Below are 3,295 nucleotides of genomic sequence, written 5' to 3' on the forward strand. Positions count from 1 at the left end.
AATTTTATTTTTAGTAGCAGTGGGGTTTCACCATGTTGGCTAGGCTGGTTTCAAACGCTTGATCTCAGGTGATCCGCCTACCTTGGCCCCCTACAATACTAGGATTGTAGGCGTGAGCCACTGTTCCTGGCTCCAACATATTCTTTAGATAATTATATGTGTGTGTATATATGCATAAAATATTGTGTGTATAATATAGGTATAATTATATAAAATATGTAATGTATAACATATAATATATAATGTATACATATGCATTATATATGTATATACATGTATATATACAGGGAAAATATATATGTATATAACATATAATATACGTACACACAGATACATATATGTATATGAAGCAGTCATCATTTTTAGCTAACAAAACAATTGTAATGGCCAACTTCTCCAGTATTTATTGGTGTGATGGGAACTGCTGTTGCATCATCCTGAGAGCAGCTCGTTCAGATCTTTGTGACTATCTAAAGCCTGTAAGAGGGTGGAACAGAGAAAGAATCCGGAGGATTGGAAAATAAAGCTCTAACATTTCTCCCTTGGACATGTCCAATAGAACCAGAATATCACAGTGCAGAACATCAGTAGCTTGATGTCTTTTGCTACCAATATATATGTTTAAAAATCGTTACGGTCAATGTTGTATATTTCAGGATCTTCCTGGGACACCAGAACTGGCCTGTTTCCACCAATCTCACATGCCACATCAGCTGCCAAATGACACTGCCCTCAAAGCACACCACCATTTCACAATATTGCAACCATTATAGTCGTTCTAAAATAATTTAAAATTTCATTTCATTTATAAAACCTTTCTAGCTTCTGTTAGACTAAAGCCCAACTTGTTAAGCATGATTTGCAAGGCTTTCTGTGTTTAGTTCTCTAATTTCAATAATTTTATTCTTCATACTTCAACCGTATATTTAGTCTTCCCTCATACTGAGGGATATGTGGGGGATTGGTTCCCGGACACCGGCAGATACCAGAATCTTTGTATATTCAATTTCTACAGTCAGCCATATATGAGTCAGAAACTCGTGTATATATATGGAAAGTTGGCCCTCTATATGAGGGTTTCGTATCCAGTGAATACTGTATTTCCAGTCAGTGTTTGGTTGAAAAAATTTGTGTATAAACAGACCCAGGCAGTTCAAGGCTGTGTTGTTCAAGGGCCAACTATACTCAATTTTCAGTTCGCCGAAGTCACCATGTGCTGTTGTGTCTCAGGACCTATGCATATGCTGTTCTCTACACTTTTTGGTTGCTTACCTAAATCCAAATCAGTTTTTTGTTCTTACTAATTGTTACTGCCTCCTGAGGTTTTCCCTGACTTGGTCTAAACTGTATTGAGGTGGTGTTGTTATTAGTTGTTCCAATAACATTCTATTCTTTGTTACAATAGTCTTTATATTATACTTTTCTTTGGTTTTCGAATCTTCCCCGCTATATTGAAGGCTCCCCAGTGGTAGGGACTGTGTCTATTTTAAGAAATAGTTCTATATTCCTTTCATCTAGCATATTTTCTGTCACTTATAATATGGTTAATAAATATTTGCTGAGCAAATTAATGACTTTTAGGCACATTCATGAACAATCCTAGAACCCAGGGCACCCAAATTTAATAATGTAGTTTTTTATTTTTATTTTTTGAGATAGAGTCTCACTCTGTCGCCCAGGCTGGAGTGCAGTGGCACGATCTCAGCTCACTGCAACCTCCGCCTCCCAGGTTCAAGCGATTCTCCTGCCTCAGCCTCCCAAATAGCTGAGACTACAGGCATGTACCACCCCTGCCTGGCTAATTTTTGTATTTCTAGTAGAGAAGGGGTTTCGCCATGATGGTCAGGGTGGTCTCGAACTCCTGACCTCAAGTGATCTGCCCGCCTCGGCCTCCCAAATTGCTGGTATTATAGGCATGAGCCACTGCACCTGGCCTTGAAATTGTAACATTTCTGTATTGTCATTCTTCACCACTAGAATCAGTTCCATGAGGGTAGGAACTTTTTATTTGCTTTTTTCACTGTTAATGTTCTTAGCTCCCAGAATAGTGCCTGGTATGTAGTAGATGCTGAATTATTCTTTACTATGTAAACCAGTAAATACATTTGGAGTTTATAGAAGGATATAATGGACAATCATTTCAGGGTACCATTGTGGTGATGTTCATGCCTGTTGTTTTCTGTCTTGGAAACCTTAAAAGAGTCAATGACTCAGAATTCAGTCTCCTGGGAGAGTAATTTGGCCTAGCTTAGACCACTTGCCCACATCTTGGTTACCAGAGGATTTTTTTCTCCACTTTTCTTTATTTTGTTTTATTAAACTTCTTATTTTGAAATAATTTAAAGACTCTCAGAAAAGTTGCAAATGTGATCAACCCTGGAAAACATTCCAGGGAAGTGTGGTAGAAGATAACTGCTAAGAGAGTGTTTAACTTGGCAGTGGTAATCATCATCAGCTTTCTAGAAAATTGTTTCAGAAGAGAGGTATGGGTGGAAATCAGATTGCAGGACAATTTCAGAAAGTCTGATGTTTAACACAAGTGAGTGATGATTGATCGATTGATCCATTGATAGATCATAATAACATGACAGTGGCCAGGCATAGTGGCTCATGCCTGTAATCCCAGCACTTTGGGAGGCTGAGGCGGGTGGCTTACCTGAGGCCAGGAGTTCAAGACCAGCGTGGCCAACATGGCAAAACCCCATCTCTACTAAAAAATGCAAAAAATTAGCCAGGCATAGTGGTACGTGCTTGTCATCCCAGTACTTAGGAGACTGAGGCAGGAGAATTGCTTGAATCTGGGAGGCAGAGGTTGTAGTGAACTGAGATTTTGCGCCATTGCACTCCAGCCTGGGCGACAGAGTGAGACTCTGTGTCAAAATAATATAATAATAATAGTAATAATGATAATAATATTCACAACATGACAGCAATGCATGTTCAAGGAGAGATTTTTATAAGGGGAAAAAGTTTATTATAGATCAAAGGGGATGTTCCAGTAGAGTTGGAGATACACAGAAGTTAGGACTGATGGAATGCGACTCCTGAGGATATGGGCAAAGATGGAATCAAGCACCTAAGTGGAGGGAATAACCACAGGAAAGAGAATATATTTTAACCTGATACTGAAGGAAAGAGTTTGTGATATGAATGAGAAATTTCAGGTGGAGAAGAGAAAGAATGTGGGGAAACTCATGTTTAATGCCTCAGGCTTAGTAAAGTGTTACGTAAGGAGATCAGTTTTGCTGACACAGAGGACCATCTTACCCATTAGAAGGATCTCTGTGGATCTCAC

At 38.9% G+C, this 3,295-nt stretch overlaps 1 protein-coding gene across 1 annotated transcript in view; it reads left to right on the forward strand.

The window, feature by feature from the left end:
• The window catches only part of AXDND1 (axonemal dynein light chain domain containing 1), a 196,197-nt gene that overhangs the window by 10,358 nt on the left and 182,544 nt on the right, over nucleotides 1-3,295 (forward strand). The window lies entirely within an intron of this gene.

Source organism: Mandrillus leucophaeus, unplaced genomic scaffold, assembly GCF_000951045.1.
Source record: "Mandrillus leucophaeus isolate KB7577 unplaced genomic scaffold, Mleu.le_1.0 Scaffold825, whole genome shotgun sequence".
Lineage (NCBI taxonomy): Eukaryota > Metazoa > Chordata > Mammalia > Primates > Cercopithecidae > Mandrillus > Mandrillus leucophaeus.